The sequence below is a fragment of the Hipposideros armiger genome, unplaced genomic scaffold, assembly GCF_001890085.2.
Source record: "Hipposideros armiger isolate ML-2016 unplaced genomic scaffold, ASM189008v1 scaffold_142, whole genome shotgun sequence".
Lineage (NCBI taxonomy): Eukaryota > Metazoa > Chordata > Mammalia > Chiroptera > Hipposideridae > Hipposideros > Hipposideros armiger.
The window spans coordinates 542,155-558,007 of record NW_017731492.1 but is presented as its reverse complement, the minus strand read 5'-3'; the positions used below and the strand labels follow the sequence as shown (position 1 = coordinate 558,007).

Genomic DNA, 15,853 nt, shown 5'->3' with positions numbered 1-15,853 from the left:
CCTCAAAGAGTTTTGGAATACAGCATAATATAAACAATTTAATAGCAGTTTCTTATCCTAGTAAAATTTTGAGTTTCCCATTTTTCCTGCTTTGGCCTAAACAAATTTTACCTAGAAAATTTCAGTGATGTAGTATCTAGTCCATATCGATATTTTAATTCCATCTCTGGGGATATTGTAAATACCTAGCTTTATAGTTCAATGAGAAGGCATCTATAATTTGGTTAATATTTTTAAACTGTTACTGAAGTCATACTGGATAAATTATAAACAGAGTTTTTCGTGCCTAGTTTAATATAGAAAAGACAAATGGACAGATGGTAGTGCTAAGTGTTAATGAGAAAAAGCCTTTTAATTCCATTGTTCCTCACAAATTTTCAAATGCCATATATCACATTTATGTTAAGTTTTCATGTTTCTGCATAACAATGTTTAACTTTGTAGATGGTGATAAGCCTGTAAGTTGTAATTAACATATAAACTTAATATGTATCTTGTTTGCTTAACTTTTAATGTATTTATTAAGGGTAGCTTAGACTCTTTGAAAAACTTAATATCTGCTGTGTACACTATTATTTACTTTGTTGAGTTTTAAAATTTAGGTTTAATTTTACAAGCCATAAAATAATTATGAAAAGCCTGACTTTTCCTATCTCTACCAAAAACAAACAAACAAAATTAATGAAAAAACAATGGTTTTGTTGATTTTACGAAATTTTGGCTCAATTTTAAACATTCAGTTTTTTAAGAATCAATGGCATTTAAAATATATATATTTAAGTATCTAACTTAATAACAAAAAAAGTTTTGTCCTACAACAACTTTTACTCCTGGGGGTGGGGGTGGGGGTTGGGCAGGAGGGAGCAAGCAGTCACTGTCACTATCACTGACCATCACTCTATTAAGTTGATGCTGAGAAATATTTAATATCCGGAACTTCCAAGAGTGGAAATCAGACTCTTATTATCACTCCACATAGATATGATGAAGCAAATAAACAAAACAAACAAAATGGGCGTGTGCGCACTCACACACACTATTCTATTTGCCAAATAATATGGTGCATTCTGAAATATTACAGGGCATATAGTACAATAAAACAGGAACCATATGCATGAAGCGTAGGAATACGTAAAAGAAAAAGTATAGTATACAGTAAAGAAAACCAAAGAATGAGAGCTACAAATAGAAAAGGAGCTTTTAATAATTTTAACTAAAAGTTGTTTTTTTAATTTAATTTTCCCCATATGAAAATGTGTTGCTTTGCTTGTTGAGGAAATATGCTGATTAATAAAGTTAAAATTGTCTGTCTATATTAAAGGAGGGCTCTTGGATGTTACAATATGAGGTACTCCAAAAGAATTTAGAAATAAAATGAAACAAATTTAAACGATTAGAAAAGGGTTGATTCTGAGACACTGTCCTACCAAAGATATTTCTAAGACTTGTTTCCAGCTTTTTGGAAATGGATTTTAGAAGTTTGACTTGAAATTTATACATATTCTTTTTTTGTCTTTTTCAAAAACTATATCATTATATATTCCATATGCGCCAGCATGGACCTAATGGATGAGTTAGATCTCTCAGAGCTAAGTAATAAAGGGACATTTACCAGCAATGTTGCATGTGGAAGCGGAGCATAAGGTGTCATAATTGAGTACATCGCCAAGCCTCAATGAATCAACAGATTATGTAAGGTTTACAATTGCTCTCTTTCAACAAAGTGAATATCACTACATTGATTTTACTATCATTGATTTTACCCTTCTTGTCTTCTCTAAACAGAATGAATTCCTGCCAAAAAAAAAAAAATCTGAATGAACATTGGGGAAAATGAATTTAAACTTGAAAGGGATGAAGAGTTTATAAGAAAACTCCCTGGCAACTTTAAACTCCTTCTGTTCTCCAGGTTCAGGCAGAGACTTGTCAAGGCACTGAGGCATTTCATCCGGGAGATCATGGGGCGGGACCTCTGCGCGAGCTGTAGCAAACAGGGGAGGCCTGCTCTGAACCTCTGAAAGGGAAAGCAGGTGTGTTATGTAAACCACACGTCTATGACCTTGACAGCCATTCCCAAAATGATTCTAAACGCAATTATTAAGGAGATGATCCGTGAGCGTTAGGAGAGGGTATAATCAGTAAGGCCTAGCAAGGGCACACTAAATGCAATTCATGTCAAATAACCCTATTTCTTTCAGGGGCAGCATTATTAGAATAGCAGGTCAGGGACAACAGATATATAGCATATCGGTAGAATGCAAATATCTGAAGGCAAAGACCATGACAGATCTGATGGTCGGGGGACTCGTGGTTCCTCTGCCCTTTTGAGAGTTCAGCAGGGATTTGGCTCAGGAGCTCTGAGTTAATTTAGGAGTAGAATTGTCGGACGACAGCTGTGAGTTCCAGAGGCTACCCTTTTTAATAAAGCCACCTCACTGACCGGCTGAGCGCTGCCATTGTCACATAGAGGCATAGAAGGTCTTCCCACTTCCCTATAAATATGGACAATACTGGGGGAGAGAGGGAGTTGTTTGGGGGGTGTTAATTATGGTGCCAGCCCTCGTGGGATGCTTAGCCTAATCAGTAGGATAATGAGTGCTGGGGAATTGTGTACACAGAGTGACTTGACTGCTTGTTAGTTTTCTATGAAAAAAACCCTAATACATACTCACCTCAAGGCTAGAGCTGCGTGACCACAATCCCTTCACAGTGCCCAGAACCACAGAGAAGTTTAGATAAAATCCATCTAAGTGTCTATTACATGTATAACCAGTTTTAGCTCTTTTATGTTTTTATTTCTTCTAGTAACTGCTCTTTTCTCTTATCTAAGGGGTGCCTCCATCCTTCACTTTTTAATTTATTTTTCCCCCTGGTTCTGTAACTATCCTATTATTTTGGTTCATTAGGACAGTCTAATTTCGGTATTTAATTCTCAGTCTTGTTCACTTCAAACGTCGGTTTCACATTTAGTTCAAAACTGATCTCACCTCTTTCCCAGGGATGGTCACTAAAGTGACTACTACTGCTTGGAGTAGAGGAAAGCATGTGTGGTCAGACTCTAGTGTCCCAGTTTCTCCTGTTTTTGAGGCATAGTAGGTACTTTGAGGTTGAGGATAGAGATAAGAGAGATGCCTCCCTGTGTAGAGTTGGAAAGCCATGGTGGTTCAAGGTCTTTGTCTGGTTCAGGCAGTATCTCTGTAATGTTGGTGTCTCTGATTATACTCTTGTCTCTGAGTTGGTGAGCTTGAGTGTCTTAGATAAAGGTTGAGGTTTGTCTTTGCTCTGTTCTTTCTAGCTTGAGAACCTCTCTTCCCAAAGAGGTGTTTTGTGTGTCCCTTTGTCCTCCTCAGGCATATATACTTCACCCTCTCTAGAAGATGGGCATAATAATCCCCTGGCCTCATAGTTGCCTGTGTAGACACGTTGCCCCTGCCTCACCACCATCCCCTGAGCTCGGAGAGTGCCACACAAATGGCAGGTTCTCTTTGTTTATTACCTGAGGCAGGAGAAAACTGGAATGAAGTGGGGGTTTTTAAAGAGGGTTATCATGACCACTGAAGACATGCTGCCTGCCTTCAGAAATCTGTAGACCAGAAGATAGTTCCAGACTCTGTGTTCATCTGTGCTCCCAAAATGCAGAAGTCTCTTGCTAAGCATTAGTATACTCTTATTCACTAACATGTGGGAAGGGTACAGAAAGGGACAACCCAACATCCTCTTAGGTTCCTATAATGCTCTCCCATGAATGCAGTCATTACACTGCAGTCTTATGGTGGCATTAGGGGACATCTATAAGTTCTGCACATCAGCAACATCCACTAGGAGATTTAGATATCACTTTCTTCCCCTAGGGGAATGATTTTCTTGGAATTCCTTACTCAAGTTCAAAGGGACAGCACCTTCACTGCATCCCCCTTAAAGAAGGGGTTCAATAACTCCTTGCAATACTGTACATTGTATCCATAAGGCTGCCAGTCACCCCACTTCTCTATCCTATTTATTGACTGATGGATGTTAATGGATAGGTGAGTTCTGGCATCCATGGGACATTGACTTGCTCCAAATGGTAGCAGTGAACCTCTGTGAAGCTCAAGTACCATGCCTTCAGCCAAAATTCCCAGAAAATATATAAAGTTCATATCAACATAAGGATAAATAAGTATACTATTGTCAAAAATATCAGTCTTATCTTCAGGATAGAAAATTGTAGGGAAGGGAGCAAGACTAGTCATTCACTCTGAAATGCTTAGTGTTTTCATTCATTACTTGAATGAAGTCACAGATAACATTAAACACATAGGTATTAGAAATAATAAATGCATCAAATAACCAGATATGTTTCTGCCAGTCTGAATAAATCAATGGTTCCAACTAAACTATATGCAAAATTATTAACTCAAAATGTAGGGAGCTCTTGTATTTTGTTCCAAAAAGTGGTGAGTAAACAAATATGGGAAGATTATGTCTTAATAGAAGTCATGAAAAAGATAGGGCTTTTAGACTATTAGTGATTCCCTCAGTAGAATTTGGCCTTGGCTCGTACCAGTTTCTAGGTGGTTTGTTTACCAGACTGAGTTCCTTAGAAAAGAACATTAACTTGTAACCTGAGTCCTTGACATACTATCACAAAGTCAGTTGTTGGAAAGTTGTTGAAGTGACAAAAGTTTATTGAGTAGAGAACAAAATAAATGGTGTGGTATAGCCCCCAGAGTCTAATTTATCTTATACTGTGCAAATAAAAAAGCAGTATCATACTGAACTCAGTAGTTAGTCTCTTTGTATTTCAGTGTGAAGCATTTTGTTTTTCTCTAGGTACCCATTCGAATGGGGTATTCCCAAGTAGACTGAGGTCACAAAAGACAGGCTGAAATGATCATGACACTCAGAAATATATGGGGACTAGAATAAAACAAGTGGTGGAGGCAGAGATTAAATGATTGACAGGAATGTTGTGAAAAATGATTCATGCATGGCTGAGTGGTTATGACAGATGAACTTGAGGACCCTTTTCTTTTGACTTAGACATTTTATAGATGGTAATTCAATAGGACTTCACACACAAAAAGATAATGATCCTGAACAGTTATTGTGCACTTACCATATGTCAGACACTATCCTAAGTGGCTATAGTATTAACTCATTTAATTCTTAGAATGACCCTGTGAGGTCAGTGTTGCTAATTTCATCCCCATTTCATAGATGTTGTAACTGAGGCACAGAATGTTTAGGTAAGTTGTCCCAAATCACACATGCTAGGAATTGCCAAAGCCAGTATTCAGACCAAGTAGCCCAATACCAGGCTCCCCTAAACTCATAACCACTACGCTCTTATTGTTTATATATAAGGGAGCCATAAGGTAGAAATCACTCTCTCCATCTCTTTCTCTCTCATCAAGTGGTTGTGTTCTTCCTCAATTCTCATACCAATACAAGGAACACATTAGAGCTTCCCCTGAGAAATACAAGTCACATTTGACCAAGTGACTCTTATTTGTCATTGTTGGTTCCTCTGGCATCCAGCATTACAGATTAAATTTATCAAGTAACTGGGGATTTGTGCTTTTCAGAAACACATTGATATTTTATAAAGGATTTGGGCAAGAAATACTAATTCTGGATTGGAAGTAAACTATGGGCTGAAGAGACAGGGAAAAAATGAATTAAGCACTGGGAAAAATGAGTGCAAGTTCTTAGGGTCAGAGCCATTCTAGTTAATGTAACATAATAATAAAGATCTATTTATTTTATATAAATGTATTGCCTTTCTGAAACACTGGAGATGGGGGGGTGGTTAACGTTAGGAATTCTTTAAAGTGAATCTATTCCAAAAGATATTATTTCAAGATAATTGCCAACCATTGTTTTTATTAGTGCTTCAAGAAAAAGAAATTTGTGATTTGTGAAAATATCATATACCATTTATTAATGTCAATGCAGGTATTCTGGACTCTGAGTATCATTACATAACTGCTCAGATGAGTGGCAGGCTGATGGATCAGGGAAAGCTTTCATGTTATAAGAAATAATTATGATGTTATATTGGAAATCTTTTAATGGAATTTATAAAGAAAGAAATTTCTTTCTTTCACTTCCTGAAGTGACTTTAATTAGATAATATAATGAATCACATTAGCTTGTGTTTATTTGCATATGTTGAAGTGGTTTCTGACTTGTATCTAATGTATTTGTGAAAACAAAACTGACTTTCTGAAGAGTCATCTAGAGATATACTTTATGAGGAAGGCTACATATGGAAGAGTCTAAATAATATTAAAATTGATATAACATTATGGGTCACACAGCAGTAAGTGGAGGGGTAAGAGATACTTCACACTAGGCACAGCCCCCAGGGCCCGCTGAAGGTTGACAAACACCTTCTTTCAATTTGGATGAGACCTGAACCTTTTCTCCAACATCAGAGGTTGGCAGTCAGAGTTGAAATTATTTCTCAAATAATGTATTAAAAACAGTACTTTGCATAAATATGCAAATTTTGGACATCAAAGTTTAATATATGAAAATATAGGTTATATGAAAGTCAAGTGTTTGAAAGTCAGGGACATTTTCCTTACGGTATCAATTGTAATTTAAAACACAGTAAGAAGTTTTGCTTTCAAAACATATTTCTTTTGGTGTTTAATGTCTTAAGGTGTCTTCTAGTCTTGTTTATTCTTAAATGGTACCATTCAAACACATTTGCTTGAAGGTATCCAGTATTTCTTGAAATTTATCATTTTAAGTAATTTCCATTAGTCTCTGGTTCTTAATCACTCCTTTGCTTTACTTTCGTTCACACATTGATCCCAACTATGCAATAAATAGATTTAAGAACATTTGGAGATTGATACAAGTGGTCGCTAGTCTTAGCTTTACGTAACCAGTCAAGGTAACCCTGGACTTTCTCACTTTTTCCCACTTACAAGAATAGCAGCACTTGCAATGTAAATACCACCCTCTAGTTCTCCGCATATAGTGAAAGATTTGCTTTCATAGACATTTAAAGGTCATATCTTCCGTAGTGTTAAAGAAAAGCATCTTTTACAGATGTTTTGTCTCCATATCTGATGACAGGAGCACTCCAGCACATTCCTGTGTATTTGCGACCTTTGGGAGCTTTTATTATTTAGCTTTCCTCATTTCAGATTCAGGGCACTAGATCAGAGAAGTGGGTGGGGATGGTTTTTGCCCATTACGGCTATACAGTTATGGAGAAAATGGGATTCCTTGCCCTTAAGAGTAATCAACTTCGGTTTAACAGCTGCATATTTTGATCAAAGGTTTATGTGAGGAGGTGTCTTTTTCTATAGCTTTCATCCAGAGAAATGAGTCTGGTAAGAAAACTAGTTAAAAGGAAGCGACTGTACAGACATACGGAAACATGTAGAGAAACATCATAACTAATGGATGAACTTTAAACCTTGATTAACATCTTGCTAACAACCTATTTCAGGCAGAGAATGAACAAAGCAATACTGACATTGGCCTCATTTGCCAGCTTAATTAATTAGCTTAGGGGTTTTGCCATATTAACAATTGCCCTATCCTTGGTGACAATTATAGTATTATTTCCATTAAGAAAATCTTATAGTCATGTACTGGGTATAATATAAGAGATAAAACTACTTTCAAGGTTCATATGCTAATTATTGATCTGTGGATTCATGCCTCATGACCTATAATCACTTCAAAGCTGCCGAGATTCAGAAAGAATAGGAAGAAGTCAAAGGCCAGATGCCAAAAATTATTTCTCCATTACAATTGATTACCAGCCCTGTCCCTTAATGTGTAAGAACTATTGGGTTATCGGAAAAGTCATGACGCATGTTTGCAACAGATGGCACTAGTTCATTTTTAGAAGTACTACAGTCACTTGCATCTATGTTATTGCTACGTCATTTGATAGCTGACAGTTCTAGCTTCATTCTAAAAAAAAATGAGCAATTTGGTTGAGTTTTGGAGATTTTACAAGAAGTTGAAGATGGAAGACCAAACTGTGCATTTTTGCCATATTTTACTGTTTTACTTCCATAAAAGGAAGAATGCGCGTCAAGGTTGTGAAAAGTTGCATAAAGTTTACAGTGACAATGCTCTACAAAAACATCAGTGCCTATGATGGTTCGCGAAATTCCGTGCTGGTGATTTTGATCTCAATGACGCTCCTCAGTCAGGGAGGCCCACCGAGGTTGATGATGACAAAATGAAGGCACTGATCGAGTCAAACCCACGTTACATAACACAAGAGAAACATTGAACATCCATCATTCAAGCGGTCATGACCACCTGAAGAAGGTGGGATACATAAGCAAGCTCGATATTTGGGTTCTGCATGAACTCAAAAAAGTTCATTTGACGGCGTGTATGAACATCTGCAATATGCTCATTAAATGTGAGGAAAATGATCCTTTTTTGAAGTGACCGATAACTGGTAATGAGAAGTGGATTGTTTACAACAATGTGGTATGCAAACGGTCTTGGTCCCGACGTGATGACTTGCCTCAAATGACATCAAAAGCAGACATTCTTCAGAGGAAGGTTATGCTCTCAGTGTGGTGGGATTTTAAAGATGTCATGATTTTCGAGCTCCTACCAAGGAACCAAACAATCAATTTGAATGTGTACTGTCGGCAATTGGACAGTTTGAATGAATCCATCATCCAGAAACATCCACAGCTTGTTAATTGTAAAGGAGTTGTAAGGGCCGGTCCAGTGGCTCAGTTGGTTAAGAGCTCGCTCAAGAGTTTGAGCTCTGAGCAACAGCGGTTAGATTCCCGACCCAAGCTGAGTTGCCACTGAGCTGCCAACAGGTGGCAGGATGGCTCAGCTAAAAAAATAATAATAATAATAAAATATAATTGTACCCGCCAATGCCAACATTAGCAAATTGGGATGAGATTGCAACTATTCCTATAGTTCTATGGTTTTCCTGGACATCATCCCCACTGTTTCTCAAAGCCAGGCTTCTGGGGGTTCCTCTATCCAGGGTATAAGATTGGGATGCCTGGTATGGAGCACAAATCTCTTACTCTTTAAGAAATAAGTTTTGATCTTTCAGACCCCTTCTGAGAGTGGATCTCTACATCTGAGGTGGGGCCCCTCCTTTGGCTAGACAGAGTCTCTGCCTCTCCTACCGAACTTCATGCTGCCCTTTTATCTCTTGTTGTATAAGTTTTCTTCCTCCAAATTTCAGGTGTTTTGTTTTTTTTTTAGAGGGAATTATTCCATAGGTAGTTATAGATTTGTTCTGTCCATGGAAAGAGGTGAATCCAGGGTCTTCCTCTTTGAAAATGGTTCCTGGTACCATTCTATTCAAATGCCAGCCTGCATGATTATAAATTTCTTGGTTATCACTATCTTCTCTTGGGCAGTTTACAAGCATTCTTACTATGACTTCTAAAATTTAATATTGCTGGGGAGAAGTGTGAAGTCAAGTCAATAACATTTCTCCTTATAGGTAACTTGTTTTTTCTATCTAGCAAAACAAAATATCCTGCATTTATCTTTGAAGTCTAAAATTTTAGTGAAATTTAAAGTTTTTTACATTAGATCTACTTTTTTCTTGGGCACAGTTTACACTTTACATTCAAGGTGTGTATTCTCTACAGTTTCCATGGGAGTATAATATTTCACATTTTGCTTCTGAACTTTGTCATTTCGTCTTTTCTCCTTCACCTGTTGTCTCTCTGTGAACTCAGTCTACATATAACAGCTTTGTGCTCATTTTTATACAAGGGATTGCTTCACTATTTTTTTTAATTCATAGTACAGTATATGGTTAAACATTTTTATCTGCTCTATAGTAACAATTTCTGAGGAATGTTCTTCTGCTGCTTGTTTTTCTCATTCTCTCTTTATTCCTTCTGTGTTATCTTTGTTTTTATTCAATACTTGCTCCTGTTGAATCTAGCTCACATATAAATGAGTATATTCTTCCTCAAACTGCTATTTTCTAACCATTGACAGCCTATCGAAGGGCATAAAAGGAGAGAAAGGAATCTTCTGCTGCTATTATTTCATTATGTTCCCCCAAATTCATATGTTCAATCCTAACACACAAAGGTGACAGTATTAGGATGAAGGGGCCTTTGGGCGATGATTAGGTCATGAGGGCAGAGCCCTTATAAATGGGATTGTGCCCTTATAAAAGAGGTGCAAGAGAGATCCCTAGCCCCTTCCACCATGTCAGGATACAGCAAAAGGGTGTCGGCTATTAATTAGGGGAGAGCCCTCATCTGACTGTTCTTAGGCACCCAGACTCCAGAGCTGTGAAAAATAAATTCCCCACCCTCTAATCTTTCACCAGGGGCTTTAATTGGCTGAACCTAGCTAGGCTAAATTGGAATAAAACCCTCAGGATTACAGTTGGAGTTGTCATTTCCCTGTAATGTAGAGTGGAGCAAAGAAAATGCTATTGGGGAAAAAACTATAATTCTTGCACACTTCTCTAACCCAAGCCTAACTTTCTTCATCCTTTTACCCTGGGTAAAACTAAAAGAATTACACTCTACTTTTGAATGAAAATACATTTGGTTAAACTAAGATGAAGCTCTTGGATTTTAGGGAGGAAGGATGGAAATAACTTTTATCTTTAAAATTTTAGTAAAGAAAGAGTGACAATGCCATAAGTGACAATATTAACCTTAGCACAGAGGGCTTTAAGGGGGGGGGCAGGGGTTGTGTGTGTCCAATGCATGCACTGAAATGAAAAATTATTCTTGGCTCATTCACCTGTGTGCTGGTTAATTGTATCAACACAGCAAGGCTCATCTTACAAGGTCTTTCCACTTCAGACCTGTGCTCACCCTGCAAACCTATGCCCTTTAAAGGAAAAGGACAGAGTACTATTTACCTTTTCAAGACATATGTCAGACCCACGTATGAGAATAAGGAGAGGCAAAGTGGTGCAACTATCTCCCTGTGAGTGGGAACAAATACACTCTAGCTTTCACGGGAAAAGGGCCATCTCTTTGAACAGAGCTGTCAAAAAATGTGAGACCGAGTAGAAGCGGCCAGTGTTTAGTTCTTACAGAACTTTCCTCACCTAAGGAAAGGGGCCCAGCAAACCCCAGAGATGTACAAAAGGAAATAACACAACCTGAGTTGAGCGTTTTGCCTAGCACCTACTTTTTAAGAGCTCGGGGTCTGAAGTCAAGTTACCTGTGTTTGAATTTATGTTCTAACACTTTCCTGCAAGTTACTTAAAGTAACTGAGTTTCCGATTTCTCAGATTAAGATTGGAATAATGATAGGAAAGAAAGTAGAGGGTTGATTTGAAGATAAAATCAAGTTAATAAATAAGATAACGAACATATAGAGCCCCCCTCTTGTTATTACCCCCTTTATTATCCTGTCAGTACATGAGAACACATATGTGCATGTATGCGTACAGGCTGACCACGGTGACCTAAAAATATTTGCCTTGACTAAACTTTCGACAGCCTCCTTTCTAGATTTAGGCCATGACCTCCTTTTTCTCAGAGCATTTAACTTAGAAAACTTTTCAATTCTTTCTCTGCCCCTTTGAGATGTAAATCTTTTTTGAAAAGTCTCTCGCCAGCTTTACAACCCAAATCAAGGACCTGAGAGCCATCCCTTTGAAATGTAATTATCAAGGAAGATAGCACCCGCAGCCTCTGTGGTTGGTAGAAGGCTCACTTTTGTGGGCTTCTTGCTCCAAGTTGTAAAACTGCTTCTTGTCAAGAAGATAAGAGACAGTTTAATTTTCCTTTGAGTTAGGTCATTTAGAAAACACTGATGACCTAGATTCCTCCTATTTCAGCTCTTCAAACCTCTCCTGCCCTTTGTTACAGGGGAGTTAAGTTCAGACTGAGGCTGGCTGCTTTCACCTACTGCAACAGCCTTGAATGGGGTCTTTCTTGCCTATTTAACTGATTCTAGTGACACTCTTGCTTTGGAAGCGCTATGCGTTGAACAAAGATTTTTACTGACATTTTTCTAAAAAATATATTCTATCAGAAGGCTTAGCACCTTAGATAATGTGACAACTCTATTTGCATTTGGACAGTTTTGCACTAATGCAGAGCAAGAGAAATTGAAAAAAAATACAGTAATTTTTTTTCCTATTTCACTTAGAATATATTCTGAATCTTATGCCTTAATATAATTTTATGCTGTGAATGTTTTAATAATTTTTACCCAAGCCAAAGTGGTAACTTATGAAACACTTGATGTCAAAGTAAATTGTTTTTTCAGTTCTTTTTCATAAATGAATCCACAGGTCTTTATCCCTACATGAACATATGTTTACATCTTTTCATCATTTATGCCCTCCTCAGAGAATTTTATTATAAAGTTAAAATTAAGTACCAACTTAAGGAAGTGCACTGTTTTTGGCTAGTTTATAATCATAAGTGATTAACTTATACATTGCTACCCTGTTAAACACAGTTATAAATTATTTTGAGAACTAAATTATGGAAGAGAACATTTTAAGAATCTTTATAGAGAAATTACATAAAAGAGGTCTTAAATATGTAATCTTAATTGTTTTTCCTTTACTTCTAAAATTAGATGGACCTCTATATTTTGAAATAATTTTTCAAAATATTGAGGGAAGAATATTTTAAAACCTGGGTCTGTACATTTTTTTAAACTTTCATTTATCAAGTCATTTTTTTCCGGCAGCCAACATCCCTCTGCTATTTCCCCATAACCTCATATGACTGAAACAAGGAAGAACTAGATGCCTTTGTTTTAGCATTTAACAAAATTGCTCCTGAGCCTCCTCTTCTCTAGTCTGATTAGATTATAGTGTAATTTAACATAGAAAGAAACTATGCAAAAGTGGGAGGGTAGTCATGTCTCCTTAATAAGACTGATGATAATGTACACAGAAATATTCTATTCTGGTAAGAACTAACATTGTCTCATCATATTTAAGATAACATGATAGGGCCGGCCAAGTGGCTCAGTTGGTTAAGAGTGCGAGCTCTGAGCAAGAGGGTCGCTGGTTCAATTCTCACATGGGCCAGTGAGCTGCGCTCAAGCTGAGCTGCCAACAGGATGGTCAGCTAGTGAGAGCACGTGCTCCTAACAACAAGGTTTCCAGTTCGACTCCCGCACGGGATGGTGGGCTCTGCCGACCCGCAACGAAGACTGAACATGGCAACTTGAGCTGAGCATCCACCAGCTGCCAAAGGGCAGCCGGATGGCGACTGGACTTGGAGCTGAGCTAGTTGCGCCGTCACAACTAATACTAAAGGACAACAACTTGGCTGTTCCCCTTCCCCAGTTCCCCAACACTTCCCTTTCCCCAACTGCCCAATAAAATCTTTAAAAAAATTAAAAAGGGAGCCAATTTAAAAAAAAAAAAAGAACATGACAGTAGATAAACATTTAATTTATCTTGACTATATTGAAATTATGGCGAACATAGAAATTCAAATATCCTGGGCTGGCCAATTGGTGCGTTGGTTAAGAGCTGGCTTGGGACACCAGAGGGCCCCGGTTCGGATCCCACATATGAGGGCCAGTGACACTGCCCTCTACAGCTAAGATGCTGAACAACAGCTCAACCTGGAGCTGGGCTGCCGTGAGTCACCGGCGACGGCGTAGGCTGCAGCCCCTGCTGCAGTGGGCTTCTGTAAGCTACTGTGTGTGTGTGGCCAGCAGCCAGCGTGAGCTGCCAAGAGCTGCAGTGAGCGGCTGTCCAGAAGCCAGCGACTGATTTGCCTCAGCTGGGAAGAATGCAATGATAATACCAACATGGGCCAGTGAAGCGACGTCCTCCACAACTAGACTGAGGAACGAAAGGACAGCAACTTGTCTGTTCCCCTTCTCCATTCCCCAGTGCTGTTCCCTTCCCCAATTCCCCAATAAAATCTTTAAAACAAAAACAAAAGAAAGAAAGAAAGAAAGAAATTCAAATAGCCTATGGAGTATTATAGTCATGGTATAATTTTAGCTCAGAAGCATTTTAAAAATTAATTTTCTTTTCTATTTTTGTTACTAAGAATATTTATTCTAATGATATTAAGAGAATTTTTGGAATATTTTTGAAACTAACCTTATCTCTTTCCTTTCTCATAAATTTTATTTTGCAGTCCTTTTAAAGTGTTAACAGTATCTCATGTTTTCTCCCAGAATATTTTTGTTTCAATATATTATAAAAAGGCTGCACATAATTACCTAAAAATATACCTGAAAATAATTAAAAGCTACCTATATACTGGGTTGTCGGAAAAGTCATGACGCATTTTTGCAATGAAAAATATAGAAAAAATACATCATGACTTTTCTGACAATCCAACAATTAACACTCTTCTTTATAAGGTAATAAAAATGATAAAAGAGAATAGAGTAAAATGTACTAGGTTTCTTGATTTAAATGTCCATTGGAAATATATTTTAAATAATTATTGTCCAGTAGTAAAAAGCTTCACAGCTACAATTTTTAATGCTATTATTTGGTAATAAAATAACATATGAAACATGCAACAAATGAAATATGATTATATTTTTGTGGAAAATGTCCTTAATATTGAGGTTTTATAAAAAATAACCAGGAAATTTAAGCCTCAGAAGGAACTGCAACTCTAAGGCATAGAAGTTCTGAAATTAGCTTTATTATTTAAGGTTGCAGTGCTCATTTATTTTCATAAAATGCTCTAAATGCGCAACAGACAATATGAGATGCCTAAAGGAAAAGCAAAAGGTAATAGATGTAGAAGGGTGGATTGTTGGGTATGGACGGGAAATGCAAGAGACGAGGAAATACATGGAGAAGGGGAAAGCAGTATAACAGCTGACAGGAGAAGCCGATCTAGGACAAATGCTACCGAGGGACTGTGGTCTACCACAGTTAATTAAATTGATATTTATGTGAAACCTTGAGATGCTCTTATCCTGAAAATATGTTTGGACTTGATCATGTATAGTAATGAAAATAACTGTGCAATTCATTAAATACAACTTTTGGAATTATTTAGTATCTTACCCTAGTCCATGACCCTAAAATTAAAGAATCATCTATGCCTTATAAAACACGAGGAATTTATTCAGTTATTAAAAACAATTATTTGACATAAGTTTCAATTTCAAATATAAAAAAAAATCATTTAAAATAAGATAATTTAAATGGACCAACAACTTGAAAGGTGTTTTTTATATATATATGTAACATTTTATTTCTCTTTTCATATTAAAATATATTTTCAAAACGCCATATAAAATTTACCATAGACTTTTAGAACCAGAACTAATCTCAGTTGGTCATCTAGTTCAATGACTGATTTTATGTAAAAAATGATGTCAGAAATACCAAACGCTTCACTCAAGTTAATACTATGTACTGATAGCAGGTGTATGACTAAAATCAAGATAGCTTTCTCATACCTTAAAGATTGGTGGTTTTCCAATGTCCCATAACATCTGGTCCCAAGTCCAGGAGTTATTGTTCAGGCCTGGAACAAATTTATGATCAATAAAACAAATCCTAAAAGAGTCTTTTAATTTCACTATATCCCAGTTTATCCTCCTTTTAGTTGAAATTATTCAAAGTCTTCTAACTGGCCCTCTCGCTTCTATTCATGCTCCAAACCCAAACTTCACACATTTTTATTTTTTCAAAATATATATCAGTTCACATTTGTCACCTGCTTGGAATTCTCTAATGTTCTCATCAAATTTGGATAAAATCCCAACTCTTTATATGGCCTAGAAAGTGAGACATAATCTGGTCCTGCCTAACTCTAAATTCTCATCTACCACCAGTGCTGCAATGAAGGGTACTTCTAGAACTCCTAGTCTGTTTTGAGACCTTTCAATGTATTAATCATTCAGTACCCTCAATGATTCTATGAGGCCTGTGTGCTTAGTTCCAGTTGACAGATTAAAG

At 37.1% G+C, this 15,853-nt stretch overlaps 1 long non-coding RNA gene across 1 annotated transcript in view; it reads right to left on the bottom strand.

Moving 5' to 3' along the window:
- The window catches only part of LOC109386949 (uncharacterized), a 37,254-nt gene extending 21,834 nt beyond the window's left edge, over positions 1-15,420 (bottom strand). Inside the window, exon 1 of the long non-coding RNA XR_002124874.1 lies at positions 15,352-15,420. This is a non-coding gene — a long non-coding RNA (uncharacterized LOC109386949). The remainder of the gene's footprint in view (positions 1-15,351) is intronic.
- Positions 15,421-15,853: the final 433 nt, after the last annotated feature.